This window comes from Chiloscyllium plagiosum, unplaced genomic scaffold (genome assembly GCF_037043375.1).
Source record: "Chiloscyllium plagiosum isolate Xiang-an unplaced genomic scaffold, Cpla_swu_hap1 HiC_scaffold_20, whole genome shotgun sequence".
Taxonomy (NCBI): domain Eukaryota; kingdom Metazoa; phylum Chordata; class Chondrichthyes; order Orectolobiformes; family Hemiscylliidae; genus Chiloscyllium; species Chiloscyllium plagiosum.
The window spans coordinates 23722007-23744724 of NW_028270158.1; the positions used below are offsets into that span (position 1 = coordinate 23722007).

At 45.5% G+C, this 22718-nt stretch overlaps 1 long non-coding RNA gene across 2 annotated transcripts in view; it reads left to right on the forward strand.

Moving 5' to 3' along the window:
• The first annotated feature begins 488 nt into the window (after positions 1–488).
• Positions 489–22718, forward strand: part of LOC122560781 (uncharacterized) — a 28206-nt gene continuing 5976 nt past the window's right edge. Inside the window, exon 1 of one of the 2 annotated variants that reach the window (XR_006314806.2) lies at positions 489–645. This is a non-coding gene — a long non-coding RNA (uncharacterized LOC122560781). Of the gene's footprint in view, positions 646–725; positions 977–22718 lie in introns of those variants that run through there. The other variant, XR_015760549.1, reaches the window with a different exon arrangement.

Consider the following 22718-nt stretch of genomic DNA (forward strand, 5'->3'; position numbering starts at 1 on the left):
GTAAAGTGGCTAAGATGTTTCCCATGACGGTTTACTCAACATTTCCCTCCCATCCGGGAGGGTCCACCTTCCTTCGGTTGTCTTAGTGGCTCCTATTTCCTGGAATTCTTTTTCCTCTTCTTCTGTGTACACGGGGTTCACAGAAGAAGACTCAACTGGGGGTGTAAGAACCTGCATCTTTGTTACTGTATGGTTCATAGCTGCCTCTTTGACTGTCTCGCCTGCTAGTCTGTTCCCCCTGGCTTCCGGTTCACTCCCCTTCTGATGTCCGTTTATATGAACTATCGCTATTTCTCTCGGGAGTAACAGGGATTCCAGCACTTGTTTTATCAATTCCTCATGAGCTAGTTCTTTTCCTCTGCTATTTATCAGTCCTCTTTCTTGCCAAATTTTTCCAAAGCTATGTACCACTCCAAACGCATATTTGGAGTTTGTACATACCATTCCTTTTTTTGTTTTCTAAGGTTCTGAGAGCTCTTTCTAGGGCAGAGAGTTCACAAGTTTGGGCTGACCAGCCGTTCGGCAGTCTTTCAGCCTCGATAACGCTTCCCTCTATCCCGGCTACTACAGCATATCCATTGTGCCTTTTACCCTCAATCATTCAGGAGGACCCGTCGATAAACAACCGAGCTCCCGCATGCAACGGTACATCTCTTAAGTCCATTTGTACTTTAGTCTGATATTCAGTAATATCAAGGCAGTCATGTTCTGGATTGCCAAGGGCCACTCCCCTCTCCCCGCCACAGAAATGCAGCTGGATTCAAGCAACTGTCTGTGACTAACACAAGGTCATCCTGTTCTATTAAGATTGTCTCATATTTGAAGATCCTAGAGTCTATGAGCCATCGTCTTGCTTTCTGTTTTAATATGGTCCGTACCTGATGTGGGGTGCTGACTATTAAGGCTCCCCCAAAAGTAAGTTTCCGACTCTCCTCTACCAATAAGACTGTTGCTGCCACTGCCTGCACACACTCTGGTCAGTAATGTAGCTTTCCATTCTTTAATTAACAATGAATTAATGCAGTTCATATTTTAAATTAACCATGAATCAATATGACAGGTCACTGAGAATGTGTGAAGGAATCCTGTCAATTAATATTGATTCAGGCTAACACAATTGATTTATTATAAATATTAATTATTAATTATATATATTATATAATTCAGGGTGGAAACGCAACAAGTGACTAAAACTCTGTTTGTTTACCAGTCACTTGTGACTTCTCATTCTGTTTCTGTAATTGTTTTGCTCGAGCACATTCATTTTTAAGAACCTCAACAGATTTCATAGCACCATTTGCAGTTAATTCAATCCCCAATTTGGTGGCAATATCTCGTCATGAACGCAAAACTGATTCTTCGTGCCTCTCATCACAAAACTGTTGCCATAATCCAATTAACTTTTTTGTTCCCACTCCCTTGGGCTTAAACTTTAAGGATGACCTTGCTGCCCCCGTATAGACTAGGAAAACTAGGTCCTCTGTGTAAGGTCCCACCTTTAAATTGATCAAGGGTTCCTGGTGGGTCCCCGGGGGCAGGAACTCCTGACACCCCTATTTTTCATCAAGGTTCATAAACGACACTGCCTTTACTTCCTTTTTTGGATCAGGACACTCCCTCTCTTAAAGTGACCTGTCTTTCCACAGTAATAACATCCCACCTGTGGGGATTTCCACTTTGATCCTTGTTCCTGTTTACCAGACCCCTTAACATCTCCTCCCCAATCCCTTCTCCTCCCTTTATTTTCAACATGCTGCCCGCCACCATTCCGGTTTCTTTCTCCTTTTAGTTTTGTCCTTTCCTTTATTACCTCATCAACCGTGGCTATCATTATTTTTGCCTTCTGTTTCTGCTTCTCATGTTACGTTGCCAGAGCCAATTCAACCAACTGAACAGCTTTAGGGCCATCTCATGGCCATTCCTCATCACCCAATGTTTCGTTTAGACCTTGATTGTTTTTAAAAGAAATATTGCAATATTTCTTGCTCTCTGTAATCTCAAATACAATTTATCAATTTATGCTTGTCTAACTTTAAAGCCTGTTCCTAACTATACATTTTGGAATCTTACTTATAAATATATATTTATATATTATAAATTCATTTATTCAGTGTTTAATATTCAAAATGCAAAATGCACACAGTTCCCATCTCTGAAATCCACCACAATCATCTGGTTCCAGTCCCCCGATTCAAATCCAAAACTAGTCCTCCCAAGTAGTCCTGACCAGTCATTGCTCAATTACAATGTTATAGATCATGAAATAACCAGAGCTGCCTTAAAAAGGATTTGTCTATTCAAGTTAAAACTTCAACTGTCCTCCATAAATCGCTTTTATGTAAGGATAAAAGAGATTAGTTAGAAACTGATAGTAAGGCAGTCATGACCTGTAAAAAGAGCAGGAGTTAACATTTTATTTCATAATCTGTAAAATCCTTAACCTTCAAAGAAATCATGTTAAAATTTCCATAATAGAAATCAGATTCAAAACAGTCCCGGATCTCAAGCTCCAGGGAACAAAGCACAAACATTCAATCACCAACAAACAAATGTGCATTCAAACCGAATCACAAAGGGTTAAACTGTCTGTTAGCTGTATAGCTTTTTTTTCTCTCTCTCACTCTCTCTCACACACACACACACACACAGACACCATGTCTCACAGACACTTTGAGTTTCTCGCAAGGACTTCTCTAGCTTTTGAATATTTTTCTGGACGTCTGGCCATAAGTTAGTTACGAAGTGCACCCTCAGTAGCCCTTCAGCTACTAGCCCTTCTGACACGAAGCATAACCTGATTCCTCCTGACTGTAAGGCTGTTTTTCATTGACATTTTATCATTTGTTTTTTATCCTTTCCTCGCGTCCGAGGATTGTACTTCCATTTTCTTTACATTTTTCCTAAAGGACTGTCCGTTGGGATGTGGTCCTCGGACGTCCTTCTAATGTCTCCTTCTAAACTTAAATCACTATATTTATCCCCCATTTTAATACTCGGCCGTTTCTTTATGTAATTTAGTTAACCTTACTGAGGTCTGGTGTCACCTTCTTCCACACCCACTTCAGGGTCCTGACCTTCACGTGGGGGATTTCCCCTCTTAACAACCGGTCTAAGGCTGGGTGATCGAATCAGGTAGAAACCTTACTCGTCAGGTTAATCTAGCCAATTAAATACTTTATTTTATATGTTGCCAATTCCCCGTACTTCTCTTACGTCCCCAACCATCAAAGCAATACTTAAAGGTCAATTTTCTTACCTTGGTCTGTGCACAAGAGTTACCTGGTTGAATCAGCGCGCCCTGTACCGTGGCAATACCTGGCAACCACTACCGTTGCCTATCCCGGTCGCTTACCCGACCAAACCTCCCGCTGCGTGTCAGCGCGCCTTGTCCTGCAGCAATTCCCCGGATATATCCAACTGGCAGCAGTAACTACCGCTGCCTACCCTGGTCCCCTGGATCCCCGGATATATCCGACTGGCAGCAAATACCACAGCCTACCACGGTCGCCCGGATAAATCTTTTAAGACCTTTCTTACCCGGGTCTTGTGCACACAAGAGTCACCCGACTGAACCCACCGCGTCTGCCCGTCTTGGTTCCAGGGTCTCCCAGTCCGGATCACGCTTGCCCAAGCTGCCGCGGCAACAAGGGAAAACTAGAGACCGCTGAAATCAGTGAGGTGCCCCTTCTCCGTTTTCCCAAAAATGCCGAGCGACCGGAGCTTGGGATTCCTTAACGAGCCCCCAAATCTGTTAGAAACAAGTTTTAATAAAATTAGACGAGACCACCAAAACTGGAAACAAGACTATTTATTCTACGATCTTGCAAGAAAGGGTATCAAATGCAGAAGCAAATGAGCAATGAACATTCAAACTAGTACACAGTTATACTTTTGAGCTGCGTGAGGTCATCTCTCCCGACTCTTACATTACCCAATCCTTCTTATTGTATTCTACCATTACCCAGCTGTGCTCCACCCTTATTGCCCCCTTTTCTCCAAGATGGCCGTCTTTCCCTCTGTAAGTGCTGACATAAGGCTAAACTTGTATCTTGATGTTCTTTTACTTAGCTTGTAACATCTTCCATTGTTCACAGGTAAATTCCATTCTTGAACATACGTTTTAACAATGTATCTTTTCATGCTTGGTTTATGCTTTTCAGCTATCTCAGCTATTTTGCTGAGACTATTATTTAAAACATTATGATGAAAGAATTATTTGCTTTAATAATTCTGCACTATAGTTAGTATTTAGTTATCCACAATTATTCATTAAAGATAAAGACACATTTCCCCAATGCTTGCTTAGCTGATATTTTTCTTGTACCCCTTTCCTGCACATACACTCTCTTGCTTTTCTATTTCTGCAAAAACAGCACACTTCCCCATTTCTTACAGACAATAGTTATTAGAGGTTTGTAAGAAAATTGATTTGAAGTTTGTCATAAACCTTTTCCTTTCCCTGATACAGTAGTTCATGTAAATTAATTTTTAGGAATTTTAATTTGATTTGCCTTTGCTTGGCAGTTGAAATGAAGGTTTCTAAAGAAAAAGAGAGCTGGAGTAATGTTGCTATTACAATTTGACTAATTGCATATACTTGCCACATTAGCACAGGTCAGTCTGCTACTTTTTTTCACACACCATGAAAGAGTGAAATGTAAGTACATATTAATATCTAGAGAACACACTGGTGTGACTCCTTGTAGCAGAAAACTGGGCCTAATGTTATAAAATAATGCACCAATAAGTTGAGCCAGATTCAAACTAAATTCAAGTTGGTTTGAATCTGCTATTGCAGAAGCTTTGCTCATTAATCAGAATATATTAAGGCCACCTATTGTAACTTAGCTTTCAATTATCAGAGGAAAATAGAACCTCTTTTTTAGACTGGGAGCCAAAGAATAAAAAAGAATCATTGAGCATGGAATAATCATTAATAATGCATTTTCCATATTTGTCTCAGACAATTCATAATTAGATTGGAGGATTAATAGCTATATTCTTGTATCGTGTCCTTCAGTGATCCATACTATCCTCATTTTGGAAAGGGAATAAATATCTACACACATTATACTTCAATTATTCAGTGCATGATTTAAGTGCATCTGTCCTTTAAAATCTAAACATTTGCACTCCTCTATTTATAATTTAGATAGGACCGATATTACAAATGACAGATCTTCCAAATGAATCAACTCTCTGTCTTCTTATTGACACAAAATAGGAGCCAGTTTGGGGCAAATTTGAATAATCAACAGTCTGGGATATTCTTACTCTCCAATTCATAAGTGAATTGCTCTTTCTGCAAGTCTTGTCTTGTGCTGTGTACGTCAACTTCAAACAGCATTGGAAATCATGTACACTGCTGGGTCCCATCTCAGAAGTTAGAAACGCAATTCGTACAGAAATATCACTGCCTTAATACGGGCTATAATTGGCAACAGGTAGTCCAGGGTGAACTTTATAGTGAAGGTCAAGTGTCATTCAAGTAAATTATTCATTATACAATGATTCTTGATCTTCTCTGGAAACAAAGTCCAAATTCTAACTCTGTTGATCCAGAGTGATCTGATTTACAGGTTGGAATAACATGTCCAGATACCTTAGATGATCTCACACAAACCTGTGGAACAGGACAAAGACGGTTTGAGGTAGCTGATTACCCTAACACCACCCTCTCCCCCTTCAAGTGGACCTTTGATAGAAAGAAAGATGGAAAATATTGGAAGCGTTCACAATCCAGACAGCAGTTGTGGAAAGGCCCGTGGCCTTCCACCCAGAATGGCAACTCTGTTTGTCCCACCACTGATGCTGTCTGACTGCTGAATACGACCCCACAATCTCGACTTATATTTCATCTTTTCAGCATCAGTTTGATTTTTTTTTACTTTGACTGATATCTGTCAGCAGTAGCATGCTAATAGTAGATTTCCCCTGATTACGGTAGATACACAGGCACAGGTCAACGTCTTTCTGATTTGTGCAAGCTTCATGTGGAATCAGTAGGGGTGGTTTTAGTGATTATTGCTCTTAAGAAATCAAATTGCAGAAATGAACCATGAAATCCATCAAACTTGATCACACTTTACAACCAAACCAACACTAAGGAGTTTGGTTACAGTGGAGTGAGGTTCTTTCTGCTGTCCCACTCTCTCAGTCTGTTTTGCCAGATGCGAGAAACAAGGAGGAGCCTGGATGTTGGGATAGCACAGCAGCAGGGGAGGGGTAGGCTAGTACTGGGTGTGTCTCCAGTTCTGTCCTATGCTGCAGCCTACAATCTGTTGCCATAATGCCATATGCACCAAAAGATGCAAAAACTTGTAAGTGCTGTTCTGATACCACAACAGGTTTCTTTCTCTCTTCAATTATCTGTCCCTGTACTGTGAGACACAAGCAAACAGGGTTCTCCATGAGAAAAGTGGATAAGACTTGAAGTGAGAAGCCACAGAGGATTTCACCTTGAAAAATCTGCCTTTTTTTCCCCACTAATGAGGTCTTAGCTCATTTCACAACTCTCTCCACCCCATGAATCTACCATTTTAATAAATAAACTGACATTGTAAATAAATTCAACTGAACAGCCTGAGGCTATTCTGCTGTACTTATCACTTTGTGCGAGTCCTAACTTAGTGCCTGTCAGGTTGTGAGCAATAAAGGGAAGCTGCATTCCTCTCACTCTGAAATAATGCCGACTGATGCAGTCTCCTTGAGATTGACTGAACATCCATCCAGTTTCTGAGGGCAATTTGAAGTTGATCACTCTGAAGTTGCCAAAGGTTCAGGATTGAATTACATAGCTTGGTATCTTCTTGGGTCTTGAACAACATGGACTACAGCAAGATGTTTCAAAAGATCAAGTGAGGTATCAAGTGAGGTCTTGCTTGACACCGAGACCAAAGCAATCGCATTGTTCAAACAGGTCTTGGACATCAAGGTACAATGCTCGCTAATGAGCAAGGAGAGGCCTATTCTCATAGACTATTACTCATGATCACCATCACTACCACCTAACCTCCCTCTCTCCCACGCATTAGGTTCAAGCTGCACACTGAGAATTCCCAACATGAAAGTTTGAGTGGGTATCTTCAGACCTCCAGCTTAGCACCAACATTTCAGGGTACTCTCCACGGGCAATGGTCATATGTACCTCATGTCCATAGAGGATGGCATCTGACACAAACCAGCCTCACTGCAGCATCATGGCAGATCTCTGATCTAATCATGGTACACCTCAGCACTTTAATGCTGCAGTTTGGAGCACCTCTCATTGTAATGTTGCTGCACAGACATTTTATACACAAGGACAAGGACTGGCACCCAGGTCATGGGCTGAACCAGATTGTACCCCAGGGGTCCACACCTTACTTTCTTTGTGCTCACTCACGTTGTACAATGATGCCTTGATAGTCCTGGAGTTGGGATGGAGTTGGTAAAGTGGGCAGATGAAGATGCAGATAGACAGGCTGGGTGGAGACTTGGGGATATTCAAACTCTATGGAGTTAACAGGGAAAGGCTAGTAAGAAGGAAATGTATCCATTTAAGGATTTCCCAATACTGAGAGTCTGAGACTGAGACTCACTGTTTGCAGAGCGGCTGCTGTTGCTTTACATCGTGAGGTAAATAACAAGCACAATGGAGGTGAAAATGGCTGCCACGTCCCCGGGAGTCAGTGGTGGGGGTTGGGGGGGCTTGAGGGGGTGGGGAAGAGGAAACGTTTCCTTCTGTGAGGGTGGGGGCTTTGATTTCAAAGGATCTCAGGCAATTTAGAGGGGCCTGGCATTACACTGACACTCATTCGGGCGGCACGGTGGCGATTCGGGCGGCACGGTGGCACAGTGGTTAGCACTGCTGCCTCACAGCGCCAGAGACCTGGGTTCAATTCCCGCCTCAGGCGACTGACTGTGTGGAGTTTGCACGTTCTCCACGTGTCTGCGTGGGTTTCCTCCGGGTGCTCCGGTTTCCTCCCACAATCCAAAAATGTGCAGGTTAGGTGAATTGGCCATGCTAAATTGCCCGTAGTGTTAGGTTAGGGGTATGGGTGGGTTGCGCTTTGGCGGGGCGGTGTGAACTTGTTGGGCCGAAGGGCCTGTTTCCACACTGTAAGTACTCTAATCTAATCTAATCTAATCTAATCTAATCTAATCTAATCTAATCTAATCATACCCTGAAGCTGAAACACTTCTGTGAGTACTACATGCTTTGTAAACCTGAGGCATTAACCATTGGCAATAATCAATAATCCATGAGGCTCAGTCACCGGTCATTAGCGATAATCATATCTTGAAGTACTTGTTTCCACTGTCCGTGCTTTCCTGCTGATGCTTCCTCTAGGCATCAATGATGTCTTGTGAGGCCACCCTGTTGAACATAAAGACTGGGACAAGTCACTTCCACCTTCCAAAAGAGAGAAGGTGTCAAGATTGTGACACGAGAATAATCCATTCACTGCAGCAGTAATGGGAGAGGAGCACCACAGTGCTTCTCAAATGGTGGCTGGGACATGAAGGTCTCAGCATCTCCACACAGGACAGGCAGTGCCAAAATCACGCCCTCCCCACTACCCGGCCAGGCTCTTACAATGACGTGTTTGCTCTGGTGTGAGAGAAAGGAAGGAGTTGAGGGAGGTGAAACGGGGTGGCACTGTATTTAGTGCTGGAATGAGTGAGGGAAAGGTACTGAGGTGTTCCAAGTGTGTGGGTAGGTGGGGGAGAGGTACTGAGGCGTCCCAAGTGTTTGGATAGGTGGGGGAGAAGTACTGAAGTGGCCCGAGTGTGTGGGTAGGTGGGGGAAAGGTACTGAGGTGTCCCGAGTGTGTGGGTAGGTGGGGGAGAGATACTGAGGTGGCCCGAGTGTGAGGGTAGGTGGGGGAAAGGTACTGAGGTGCCCCGAGTGTGTGGGTAGGTGGGGGAGAAGTACTGAGGTGGCCCTAGTGTGTGGGTAGGTGGGGGAAAGGTACTGAGGTGTCCCGAGTGTGTGGGTAGGTGGGGGAGAGGTACTGAGGTGTCCCGAGTGTGAGGGTAGGTGGGGGAAAGGTACTGAGGTGTCCCGAGTGTGTGGGTAGGTGGGGGAAAGGTACTGAGGTGTCCCGAGTGTGTGGGTAGGTGGGGGAAAGGTACTGAGGTGTCCCGAGTGTGTGGGTAGGTGGGGGAAAGGTACTGAGGTGTCCCGAGTGTGTGGGTAAGTGGGTGAAAAGTACAGAGGTGTTTCAAGTGTGTGGGTAGGAGGGGGAAAGTTACTGAGGTGTCCCGAGTGTGTGGGGTAGGTGGGGGAAAGGTACTGAGGTGTCCCGTGTGTGTGGGTAGGAGGGGGAGAGATACTGAGCTGTCCCGAGTGTGTGGGTAAGTGGGAGAGAGGTACTGTGGTGGCCCGTGTGTGGGTAGGTGGGGGAAAGGTACTGAGGTGTACTGAGTGTGTGGGTAGGTGGGAGAGAGGTACAGAGGTGTCCCGAGTGTGCGGGTAGGTGGGGGAAAGGTACTGAAGTGTCCCCAGTATGTGAGTAAGTGGGGGAGAGGTACTGAGCTGTCCCGAGTGTGTGGGTAAGTGGGAGACAGGTACTGAAGTGTTCCGAGTGTGTGGGTAAGTGGGAGACAGGTACTGAGGTGTTCCGAGTGTGTGGGTAAGTGGGAGACAGGTACTGAGGTGTCCCGAGTGTGTGGCAGGTGGGGGAAAGGTACTGAGGTGTACTGAGTGTGTGGGTAGGTGGGGGAGAGATACAGAGGTGTCCCGAGTGTGTGGGTAGGTGGGAGAAAGGTACTGAGGTGTCCTGAGTGTAGGGGTAGGTGGGGGAAAGGTACAGAGGTGTCCCGAGTGTGTGGATAGGTGGGGGAAAGGTACTGAGGTGTCCCGCGTGTATGGGTAGGTGGGGGAAAGTTACAGAGGTGTCCCAAGTGTGTGGGTAGGTGGGGGAAAGGTACTGAGGTGTCCCGAGTGTGTGGGTAGGTGGGGGAAAGGTACTGAGGTGTACTGAGTGTGTGAGTAGGTGGGGGAGAGATACAGAGGTGTCCCGAGTGTGTGGGTAGGTGGGGGAAAGGTACTGAGGTGTCCTGAGTGTGTGGGTTGGTGAGGGAAAGGTGCTGAGGTGTCCCGAGTGTGTGGGTAGGTGGGGAAAAGGTACTGAGGTGTCCTGAGTGTGTGGGTAGGTGGGGGAAAGGTACTGAGGTGTCCTGAGTGTGTGGGTTGGTGAGGGAAAGGTGCTGAGGTGTCCCGGGTGTGTGGGTAGGTGGGGAAAAGGTACTGAGGTGTCCCGAGTGTGTGGGTAGGTGGGGGAGAGATACAGAGGTGTCCCGAGTGTGTGGGTAGGTGGGGGAAAGGTACTGAGGTGTCCTGAGTGTGTGGGTTGGTGAGGGAAAGGTGCTGAGGTGTCCCGAGTGTGTGGGTAGGTGGGGAAAAGGTACTGAGGTGTCCTGAGTGTGTGGGTAGATGGGGGAAAGGTACTGAGGTGTCCCGAGTGTGTGGGTAGGTGGGGGAAAGGTACAGAGGTGTCCCGGGTGTGTGGGTAGGTGGGGGAAAGGTACAGAGGTGTCCCCAGTGGGTGGGTAGGTGGGGAAAGGTACTGAAGTGTCCCAAGTGTGTGGGAGGTGGGGGAAAGGCACTGAGTTATAGAGTAGGCAACAAAGAGGCCTGGAAGGGGTTAGGGGTCTGAGAGTTTGGTTGGAGTGTATGATGTGATTGTCAAAGTGACTGACAGAAGGTTTTACTGGCAATATTGGGAGTGATAGCACATGAGCCTTGGTGAGTGGGGATACAGAAGCAAAGACTGAGTGCGGGTGAGCTAGCAGAGATAACATGGTGATGTTTACCCTGCTGCAATGGAGAAGGGTGCTGACCTTCCTCCTACAATAGCTCGGTGTTTCTCCCTCCCATGCAGACTGCACTGACCTGGGTGGTAACCTCAGTCAAGGATGGCAAGGTCTGGTATCGTGCCTTCCTATGCCAGTCATGGGGGAAGGCAGCATTCCTCCTCTATACTACTGCATCCACCTTGTCCTTATGTGAAAAGCAGGGCACCAATTTCCCAGGTCTGCCAGATCCATTAAGATTTCTGTTCAGATTCAGGGCGTTGTGTTTTTTATATTTAATTTTATCTATTACCATTGTTATAAATTTTCAATTTTCCTTCAGAGACAAAAACACTTTTTGCTAATTGGAAGGCAAATAAAGTTAGGCTGGAGCCTTTAAAACAGCTGCTGGATCATTTTACCTGATAGCACTCTGGATTAATGCCCATGCATGGTTTGGCCGAATCATTTAAAGTTATAACATTAAACATAATTAATGAAAATCTTTCAAACAGAGAAAAAAAGTTTCGAGTATTTATTGAAAAGTTGGCGATCAAGGCCCATCATCTGCAGTTACAGCCGAACATTAATGCTGACTCTACACAGCTGAAATAGCAAAGATTATCATTTGGAAGACAACGTAAGAGAGGATACCGACAGAACTGGTCCCTGGAAATACTTATAAGCATGAAGCTTCCTTTAAATGTGCTAATTAGGCTATGACCAGAAACTCAATCCCATAATGCCTACCATTCCTGATACTTCCTCCTCATGTTTCTTACAAAAGCTCCAGCATTCTGAGATTTTTGACTGTCATTCCATGCTGTGGTGTTGTTGGTACTTACGATACAGATTTAATGCAGTTGTCAAAAACAACTGCTTTGCTGATGGACCATGTGTAGGATTTGTGAGCCCAGAAGCCACAATGAAACCCTTCCTTTCCAAAATTACTATCTTTTCTTCTTTGCCACACATGTGTCTTTTCTTGGTGACATTCCTCTAAACCCACACAGTTGACATCAAAAAATAATACTGACATTTTTATGGGCATTCAGAAGCGTTTTGTGCCCTGTCAAACAACATTCTGGCTTTCTAGCTACAACATGCTATGGACTGTGCATTAGAAGTATGTAAATGAGCTCACTTTCCATTCAGAGCATGGTTATCTGGGCATAGCCAGGGATCACTCTTGATAAGTGTAGCCATTTGACAAAAAGTGACCTCTGTCATTCCAGTGTCAGTTCAAAGCAAATGTACTGTGATAGTAATCAAGGAATGAACTGCCCCAACAGTACTCCATTACCACTAAAAACAATCTCTACTGCTCCAAGGAAAATGGCCCCAGCGTATTCAGCCTCTCCCTATAGCTCAAATTCTCAAACCCTGGCAACATCCTTGTAAATTTTTTCTGAACCCTTTCAAGAGTCTAGAATTGCACGCAATATTCCAACAGTGGCCGAACCAATGTCCTGTACAGCCGCAACATGACCTCCCAACTCCTGTACTCAATACTCCGACCAATAAAGGAAAGCATACCAAATGCCGCCTTCACTATCCTATCTACCTGCGACTCCACTTTCAAGGAGCTATGAACCTGCACTCCAAGGTCTCCTTGTTCAGCAACACTCCCTAGGACCTTACCATTAAGTGTATAAGTCCTGCTAAGATTTGCTTTCCCAAAATGCAGCACCTCGCTTCTCTATGACTCTATGATAACTTCTTGGATTTGAAAGGATACATGATAAAAAGCCACAGTCTAAGTGAAAAAGGCAGAGGAGATGGTAACAAAGTCATCAAGTTCTACATTTTACCTATAACCCCAATCCCAAATGTAGTCTGTAAACATTATTAAAATTATTGGAGATGGTACTGGAAGATGGCAGTGATGTAGATGATCAGCCATGATTTAATTGAATGACAGATCAGACTCAATGGACTGAATGGCCTACTCCTGTTGCTCTGATAGACCGAGGCGTTTATAAAGCCTACCTTGTTCTACAATAGACTGCATCTGCCTGTAAGAATGTGCAGGATACTTTCTTAACCCACAAACCAAAGTGATTGGTATCAAGGGGAAGGGTCTTTATGTTCATTTGTGTCACCAAGGGTTTTCTTCATGCTCAGTTCATAATGAGTTTGCACAGAAGTCATCAAAGATCCGTAGTCTCATTATGTAGGCTGTGCAACACAAAATGCCCTCTGCTCCAAATATTGTAGCCATTATAGAGTCAACTGCTATCTGGCCCAACAATACTGAGTGTAGATATAGCACTTTGTGTATCACACAAGAGAACAGTTGAAATGATAAGGGCTCCTTCTGAGCTAAGAATTGAGGCAAATATTGTGCTTTAACCATCATCCAATCGATGCTGCACCTTTCAATATTCTTGTGACTGCTACATGCTGTTTGAGAAACAACTGGCAAAAAATGTTTCCAGATTATAAATCACATTGGTGAACACGAAACATCAACTATAAACAAAACACTGAATATGATGTTTCCCCTGCAAATACTTAACACTGCTTGATAAGCAATGAACATCATTACTCTTCATAATTCAAATTTGTTTAATTGATGTGAACGGATCATTTCATTTTAGAACATCTAATTCCCTTTGACTGTGATATTTTGCTTCTTAATACAAATTATTGAAGAATCTATTCCTGTTTGTACAAAAATGCCCCGAATTCAAGAAGACATTAGATGAAAATTTAAACAGAAAGAGTATTCAGGGTTACAAAGAAAAAGCAGGAGAATAGCATGAATCTCATTCAGAGAGTCAGTGCAGACAAAATGGGCCGAATGTCCTCCTTCTGCACTATTACAATTCTATGCTTCTGTAAATTGTCACAACACTCTAGGTTATTTCTAGCTGAGGGAAAGTAAATTTGAAATGAACTGGCAGGTCAGGCAACATCTGTGGTAAGATAGCAGAATGAATGTTTTGTGTCCAGTGACCCTTCTTCAGAACTGTTTTGAGAAAAGGTCATAGAATCATAGAATTTGGGTCACTGGACCCAAAACTTTAACTCTGCTTTCTCTCCACAGATGCTGCCAGACCCGCTGAATTTTTCCAGCAATTTCTGGGGTTTTTTTTTGCTTCAGATTGTCAGCTTCCGCACTCTTTTGGGATTTTTGAAACGAACTTCCCAGATTTTGACCCTGACGACCCTTTCCCATCCCCAGATTGGTCCAGTTTAAATTTGTTTTTTCACCAATCCAAGGACATCACATATGTTTGGGCGGGATAGAATGGCCGGTGTACGTGTTGTGAAATTACAAGGTAGCTCAAACCATAAACTGGGGCAACACAGGGAACTGCTCTGATCTGTCACTGTTAAAATTTTAAGTCAGTGTCCTGCAAGCACTTTGAGCAGATTGTACACCTAGAGCAGTATGAAGCTATCCCCATATAGCTTTATGTGGGGATAGACTTGGAACAGTATAAACAGGATACACCTGGAACAGTATAAAGCTTCCTCCTGATAACATCACTGTGACCTCTGATCTGACACACCACAAAGTGGTAATACCTTTTTTTTTTAGCCTTGAACATACAGAATGGATGATTCTGACTTGTAAAAGGGTTCTTTATCATACATTCCCTGAAGCTGCTGAGAGTTAGCCCTTAACCAGGAGCAAGCTCTTACAGAAATAGCTGTCTGCTCAGTTCCAAGTGAAATGATTTACTACATGCTTGTACAGTTTAGCACTCAGAACCTTCCAAAGCGTATCACTACCAATTTTATATTGAAACCATTATGAAGGATTACAATAAATATCAATATTTATTTTGCTGCCCATGCCTTGTTGACTTTTAATGGTAAGACCTAAGACTCATCTGATGATAATTCGGAGACTAGGAGTGATCAATAGAGATATATCTAAGCAACACCTTGATTTATGACTGGCCACAAGATATATGGCTCAGAACAGTTCTGAAAGGCAAAGAATCTCAATCTTAATACCTCCCAATCAGTGCGACCATTTTAATGCAGATAGCACATCAGCTCAGGTGCATGAAGGAATATTCCTGTTCAGGAGCAGTTACTGAGTCTGTCTGGATGAGGGAGCTGAAGTAACGTTGGTAGAGGAAACTGATGAACTTCAGCAGGAACCCACTCATTTTGGTACAAACAGGTCCCTGTGGAATCCCAGGAAAAGCTGAGTAAGCTGCAGCTTGACCAACAATTTTATTTCAACAATTTATTCGACCCCTCTGAGAGAAATCTTCTCTTAGCCGCTCGTGGAGAGGTAAGTGTTTCGGATCAATGCTTTTAAGTCTGCATGTGGTGGGTTCAAATAAAGCAGAAGGTTGAGCACAAATCAGGAGATGTAAAAATAGACTGGGAGCTTTTTCATTGGCATGTAGGAGGTTGAGGGGTGACCTTACAGAGGTTTAAAAAATAATGAGGAGCATGGATAAGATAAATGTTAAGGGTCTTTTCCCTAGGGTGGGGGAGTCCAAAACTAGGGTGCATATTTATAAGATGGGAGAAGAAAGCTTTAAAAAGGACAGGAGGGACAACATTTTTTACACACAGAGTGGTTCATGTGTGGTACGAACTGATAGAGGAAGTGGTGGATGCAGGTACAATTACAGCATTTAAAAGACATTTGGATAAGTTCACGAATAGGAAAGGTTTGGAAGGATATGGGCCAAGCGCAGGCAGATGGGACTAGTTCAGTTTGGGAACATGGCCATCATGGACCGAAAGGTTTGTTTCTGTTTTTATGACTCTATGTATTGCTTAAGGTGCTGTCTTTCTGATGTGATGTTAAAGTTTGACCACATATGCCCTGTTTGGTAAATAGAACAATAGTTTGAAGAAGCAGAAGGGAATTATCTCCAGAATCTTGGATCATATTTATACCTTAACCAGTAAATTATCTGGACATTATCATATTGCTGCTTGTGGGAGCTTGCTGTGCACAATGCTATATTTCTGACATCATAACAGCAACGACACTCCAAAAATATGTAACTATCTCAAAAGCATTTTAGAATGTCTGGAAGGTATGAGAAGCCCTATAAAATCAAATTCCTCCATTTCTCTTCAATCACGGCATGGATTTTCAGGATGGGCAGAGGAACTGAAAATCAGAGACTGGATGTAGGTTTGCTCGCTGAGCTGGAAGGTTCATTTTCAGACGTTTCATCACCATACTGGGTAACACCATCAGTGAGTCTCACGTGAAGCACTGGTGTTAGTCACCCGCTTTCAATTTATGTTTTTAGGTTTCCTGGGGTTGGTGATTTCATTTCCTGTGGTGATGTCATTTCCTATGGTGTTGTCATTGCCTGTTCATTTTCTCAGAGGGTTACAATCATTTTCGGCAACCCAATGGGATTAGGTGTCAATCATGCAATGAACTGTCTGTCCTAAATGGAAAACAGACTGCCTTCAAGAGTGGCCAACCAATCAGAGCGGCTGTAGCACCACTAAGAACAGGCCCCTTTCCAGGTTGAGAACAGGCCCTGGAGCAGTATCTGTACCAGGACTGTAATAGGCCCTGGTTCAGTATCAGTACTGGAATTGTATCACACCTTGGAGCAGTGTCCATACTGGGACTGTAACAGGCCCTGAAGCAGTGTCCACACAAAGACTGTAACATGCTCTTGAGCAGTGTCGTATTGAGACTGTAACTGGCCCTGGAGTAGTGTTCATGCTGGAACTGTATCACACCTTGCAGCAGTGTCCATACTGGGACTGTAATAGACACTGAAGCAGTCTCAACACTGAGACAGTAACAGGCCCTGGAGCAGTGTGCATACTAGAACTGTAATAGGTCCTGGTTCAGTGTCAGTACTAGAATTGTATCACACCTTCGAGCAATGTGCACAATAGGACTGCAACAGGCCCTGGAGCAGTGTCCGCACCAAGACTGTAACAGGCCCTGGAGCAGTGTCTGTACTGAGACTGTAACTGGCCCTGGAGCAGTGTGCGTACTGGGACTGTAACAGGCCATGGAGCAGTGTGCGTACTGGGACCGTAACAGGCCCTGGAGCAGTGTGCGTACTAGGACCGTAACAGGCCCTGGAGCAGTGTGTGTACTGGGACTGTATCAGGCCCTAGAGCAGTGTGGGTGCTGTCACTGTAACAGACCCTGGAGCAGTGTGCGTGCTGGGACTGTAACAGGCCCTGGAGCAGTGTGCATACTGGGACTGTAACAGGCCCTGGAGCAGTGTGCGTACTAGGACTGTAACAGGCCCTGGAGCAGTGTGCATACTGGGACTGTAACGGGCCCCGGAGCAGTGTGCGTACTGGGACTGTAACGGGCCCCGGAGCAGTGTGCGTACAGGGACTGTAACAGGCCCTGGAGCAGTGTGCATACTGGGACTGTAATAGGCCCTGGAGCAGTGTGCGTACTAGCATTGTAATAGGCCCTGGAGCAGTGTGCATACTAGGACTGTAATAGGCCCTGGAGCAGTGTGCATACTAGGACCATAACAGGCCCTGGAGCAGTGTGTGTACTGGGACTGTATCAGGCCCTGGAGCAGTGTGGGTGCTGTCACTGTAACAGACCCTGGAGCAGTGTGCGTGCTGGGACTGTAATAGGCCATGGAGCAGTGTGCATACTAGGACTGTAATAGGCCCTGGAGCAGTGTGCGTACTGGGACTATAATAGACCCTGGAGCAGTGTGCGTACTAGCACTGTAACAGGCCCTGGAGCAGTGTGCGTACTGGCACTGTAACAGGCCCTGGAGCAGTGTGTGTACTGGGACTGTAATAGGTCCTGGAGCAGTGTGTGTACTGGCACTGTAACAGGCCCTGGAGCAGTGTGCGTACTGGGACTGTAACAGGCCCTGGAGCAGAGTGTGTACTGGCACTGTAACAGGCCCTGGAGCAGTGTGTGTACTGATATTGTAACAGGCCCTGGAGCAGTGTGCGTACTGGGACTGTAACAGGCCCTGGAGCAGTGTGCATACTAGGACTGTAACAGGCCCTGGAGCAGTGTGCATACTGGCACTGTAACAGGCCCTGGAGCAGTGTGCGTACTGGCACTGTAACAGGCCCTGGAGCAGTGTGTGTACTGGGACTGTAATAGGCCCTGGAGCAGTGTGTGTACTGGCACTGTAACAGGCCCTGGAGCAGTGTGCATACTAGGACTGTAATAGGCCCTGGAGCAGTGTGTGTACTGGCACTGTAACAGGCCCTGGAGCAGTGTGTGTACTGATACTGTAACCGGCCCTGGAGCAGTGTGCGTACTGGGACTGTAACAGGCCATGGAGCAGTGTGCATACTGGGACTGTAACGGGCCCCGGAGCAGTGTGCGTACTGGGACTGTAATAGACCCTGGAGCAGTGTGCGTACTAGCACTGTAACAGGCCCTGGAGCAGTGTGCGTACTGGCACTGTAACAGGCCCTGGAGCAGTGTGTGTACTGGGACTGTAATAGGCCCTGGAGCAGTGTGTGTACTGGCACTGTAACAGGCCCTGGAGCAGTGTGCATACTAGGACTGTAATAGGCCCTGGAGCAGTGTGTGTACTGGCACTGTAACAGGCCATGGAGCAGTGTGCGTACTGGGACTGTAACAGGCCCTGGAGCAGTGTGTGTACTGGCACTGTAACAGGCCCTGGAGCAGTGTGTGTACTGATATTGTAACAGGCCCTGGAGCAGTGTGCGTACTGGGACTGTAACGGGCCCTGGAGCAGTGTGCATACTAGGACTGTAATAGGTCCTGGAGCAGTGTGCATACTGGCACTGTAACAGGCACTGGAGCAGTGTGTGTACTGGCACTGTAACAGGCCCTGGAGCAGTGTGCATACTAGGACTGTAATAGGCCCTGGAGCAGTGTGCATACTGGCACTGTAACAGGCCCTGGAGCAGTGTGCATACTGGGTCTGTAACAGGCCCTGGAACAGTGTGCATACTGGGACTGTAACAGGCCCTGGAGCAGTGTGCGTACTAGCACTGTAACAGGCCCTGGAGCAGTGTGCGTACTGGCACTGTAACAGGCTCTGGAGCAGTGTGTGTACTGGGACTGTAATAGGCCCTGGAGCAGTGTGTGTACTGGCACTGTAACAGGCCCTGGAGCAGTGTGCATACTGGGACTGTAATAGGCCCTGGAGCAGTGTGCGTACTGGGACTGTAACAGGCCCTGGAGCAGTGTGCATACTGGGACTGTAACGGGCCCCGGAGCAGTGTGCATACTGGGACTGTAACAGGCCCCGGAGCAGTGTGTGTACAGGGACTGTAACAGGCCCTGGAGCAGTGTGCATACTGGGACTGTAATAGGCCCTGGAGCAGTGTGCGTACTAGCATTGTAATAGGCCCTGGAGCAGTGTGCATACTAGGACTGTAATAGGCCCTGGAGCAGTGTGCGTACTGGGACTGTAACAGGCCCTGGAGCAGTGTGCGTACTAGCACTGTAACAGGCCCTGGAGCAGTGTGCGTACTGGCACTGTAACAGGCCCTGGAGCAGTGTGTGTACTGGGACTGTAATAGGCCCTGGAGCAGTGTGTGTACTGGCACTGTAACAGGCCCTGGAGCAGTGTGCATACTAGGACTGTAATAGGCCCTGGAGCAGTGTGTGTACTGGCACTGTAACAGGCCCTGGAGCAGTGTGTGTACTGATACTGTAACAGGCCCTGGAGCAGTGTGCGTGCTGGGACTGTAACAGGCCCTGGAGCAGTGTGCATACTGGGACTGTAACGGGCCCCGGAGCAGTGTGCGTACTGGGACTGTAACGGGCCCCGGAGCAGTGTGCGTACTGGGACTGTAACAGGCCCCGAAGCAGTGTGCGTACTGGGACTGTAACAGGCCCCGGAGCTGTGTGCATACTGGGACTGTAACAGGCCTCGGAGCAGCGTGTGTACTGGGACAGTAACAGGCCCCGGAGCAGTGTGCGTACTAGGACTGTAACAGGCCCCGGAGCAGTATGTGTACTGGGACTGTAACTGGCCCTGGAGTTGTGTGTGCGTACTGGGACTGTAACAGGCCCCGGAGCAGTGTGCGTACTGGGACTGTAACAGGCCCCAAAGCAGTGTGCGTACTGGGACTGTAACAGACCCCGGAGCCGTGTGCGTACTGGGACTGTAACAGGCCTCGGAGCAGTGTGTGTACTGGGACTGTAACAGGCCCTGGAGCAGTGTGCATACTGGGACTGTAACAGGCCCTGGAGCAGTGTGCATACTGGGACTGTAACAGACCCTGGAGCAGTGTGCTTACAAAAGCCCCTGCAATGCTGGTGTTTAGATGGGTGTGCTAGTGGCAATTACACGTGCCTCATTCAGGATGGAAGGCAGCTCCTTGTGAATATACGGGGATGCTAGTTAGGGGTTTGCCATAGATCAACATCTACTGCATCAGGAGAGACCCCTTTCCCATGACATGCCCATCTCAAGTCTTCAAGGAATCTTCCAGGTTTTACTGGGCAGCATCGCCCCACAGTTTGCATATCTCCCTGTACCCACACAGCCTTTCCTCCCCTCACCCCACTGCTACTATTCCACCAGTGAGAGAGAGAGATGAAGCCCTTCAGTGACCTTAAAGGCATTGCTGTCTATGGTAACACTTCTTGCCTATCCCTAGTTGTCCAGAGGGCAGTTCAGAGTCACCCATATTGTTTTGGGTTGGAATCACATGTAGGGCAGACCAGGTAGATTGCCTTCCCAAAAAGGTGTTATGCAACTGGATGGAATTTTACAACAAGTAGGCCATCTTTCTATTCCAGATCCTTTACTGAATTCAAATGTCACTGTTTTGCCACGGTGAGATTCACACCCTTTCCTTCGAACATTAGGCTGGGATTTTGGATTAATAGTTCAATGGTATTAGATTACATCAGTCTGAGCTGTCCTCCAGGTGGACAAGCTGTGCTGGCCCTTCCTGCCCCAGTTTTATCACAGAGAATCAATAAAGCAATGGCACTCTTCAACCAATTTCTCTCCTAGATTCACGCATCCCCCCTCTCCTTTTCCTTCTCATCCACCACAGCCGGCTTCTGGGTCGGGAAGGCAGAAATTAAAGTCCACCCATAATATTTTGCGGAAGCTATTACAAAAAAACTGTTTCTCAGCCACGTGCTCTGTGATTCAATAATAATGACATTTAATCATGTTACCAGTTGTTAAGGTTCAATTTCACATATTATTTGAGAATTGTGTTGGATTTATCATGTTAGAGTGACCATTGACTTAGTTTCTAGACCAGCATGCAGCTTCTCACAAGCATAGGTGAGAAGGTGTAGGTTTGCTTGCTGAGCTGGAAGGTTCATTTCCAGACGTTTTGTCACCCTACTAGGTAACATCTTCAGTGGGCCTCAGGCGAAGCAATGCTGAAAATTCCTGCTTTCTATTTTATATGTTTGGGTTTCTTTGGATTGGCGATGTCATTTCCTGTGATGTTATTATTTCCTGTGGGGAAGTCACTCCCTGTTCCTTTTCTCAGGAGATGGTAGATGGGGTCTAACTCAATGTGTTTGTTGATAGAGTTCCAGTTGGAATGCCATGCTTCTAGGAATTCTCATGTGTGCCTTTGTTTAGCTTGTCCTAAGATGGATGTATTGTCCCAGTTGAAACGTCTGGAAATGAACCTTGGAGCCCAGTGAGCAAGCCTGTATCTAAAACCTCAACCTGAGTTACAAATCTTCTCAAAACTCGCTAATATATCAAGGCTGGTTCATTAAGAATATTCAAAACTACGACACAGAGATTCTTAATTTGTTAGGGAAACAAAAGGAATAGGGGAAAGGCAGGATTAACAGAACAGCCATGATCTCATTGAATGGTGCCGCTGACATTTTGGGCTGAATGGTCTTCTGCTGGTCCTACACCTTCTAGCCTTTTATTCATTCATTTGGTTATCCAACACTGCACAGAGTCACACAGCACAGAAACAGGCCCTTCGGTCCAATTCATCCATGCCAACCAAATTTCCCAAACTAAACTTGTCCCATTTGCCTGCATTTGGTCCATATCCCTGTTCTATTCATGTACCTGTCCAAGTGTCTTTTAAATGTTGTAACTGTACATCCTAATTCAAAACTCTGACTAGAATCACTAAATTGTGTGCAAGTATACCAGCCTCCTCTGATAACTTGGAGATGTTTATAAAGCAAAAAGAAACAAAACGAATTGTATTAATATACAGAAACTATTTGACTTTTTGACTCATGGCACAGATTTAATTATTGTTTTCGCAGCTCATTTTAATTTCTCTGTGCTGGGAATTACAATATATTGACAATTTGTGCATACGGGGTCAATATCAAGCACGTCAGGTGTACCTCACTCTACTGCATCTCCACTGTTCCGGCAGTCTACCTGCCCCATCAGAATACCGCCCTCTGCTGTACAAAGAAACATTTCCAACCCCACCACAATCCTTGATGACTATATTAACACCAATTAGTGCTCTATTATCGAAGGCTTACCACCCACAAGGGAAATGGATTAACATTCGGAAAATGTACTTTACTTGACATTTGGCATAAAATGCTAAAATTAAAATACAAGTTTTGTAGACACTAACTCACTAAGTTATCCTAGACAGGGCACTGTGATATCTCATTGTAATTCCTCACAGATAAGTGGATGATGTGTTAACTCACTAGGGGTAATTCTGACTTTGGGAAACAGTGTAAAATGAATGAGGTTAAACCACTTGCTGTTATAATGCTCCCTGACATTCATTTGAGTGCATTCAAAAGCATTCAAAACTTCTTTCAAGTATTTTTGAAGTAAGATCTGATGCCCTGAGGTCAAACGCCTGTTGGCAATGTGTTTGTATAACGCAGTTGATTCTCATTCCTGCTTCTAAACTTTCTTGTGGGGCTGTATCTAACTCTAGGCCTTGAGCTCACAATACTTGCTCGCATCCTACGTCAATCTTTTATCGTGTGGTGCCACACTTTCAGTTTGGGCTCTTTACAGACTGTTTGAGGAGAAAGGCAAAGTCAAGGATTATCTCCAGGTTTCAATGACACAATAAAC